Raw genomic sequence first — 632 nt, 5'->3', positions numbered from 1 at the left:
ACGTGTGCCCCAATAGGGGTCGGTATGCCCCGGTAGGTACGCGTGTGCCCCGTAATGCACGTTTCGCAGATCTCCCCGCATGTCCCGCCCCTATATGTAATACTTACTTACTTACTTACTTTCTTTCTTGCTTGCTTGCTTGCTTGCAATGGTTGGGAGTGCCCGGCATGCCCCGCTGCAGAGACCAAGGGCGCAATGACTTGGCACCGCGGATGCCGGGACTCCGGCACTTCCCGTGGCACTGATGGTTGGTTCCAAAGACAAAAGGCCGTGCAAGGCCACCGCACCGTGGATGATTTTGCTCGTGCTGGCGCCGTTGTGTGGCCAAAGAACATGCGCGAATGCTCGTGTCGGAAGGGTTGGTGTCCTGGCCCCGCGGGTGTCACGAATGCTCGGTTGCGAAGACCATGGGACCAGAGCCATGGCACGTCGGATGATGGCTCCAGCTGGCGCCCCGGCACTTTCTGTGGCATTGATGCTCGGTTTCAAAGACAAACGTGCGCAGGGCCAGGGGACCGCGGATGACTGCTCGTGCTGGCCCCGTTGGGCGGCATTGATGGTCGGTTGCAAAGAAAATGCGCGATTGCTAGTGTCGGGGCCTGGCAAGCCAAGGCCAAGCGAGCCATGGCAAC

The sequence above is a fragment of the Tasmannia lanceolata genome, unplaced genomic scaffold (assembly GCF_043159265.1).
Source record: "Tasmannia lanceolata isolate RefF3 unplaced genomic scaffold, GAP_Taslan_0.1 ptg000002l, whole genome shotgun sequence".
In the NCBI taxonomy this organism is placed as follows: Eukaryota; Viridiplantae; Streptophyta; class Magnoliopsida; order Canellales; family Winteraceae; genus Tasmannia; species Tasmannia lanceolata.
Note: the sequence above shows the minus strand (reverse complement) of the source record.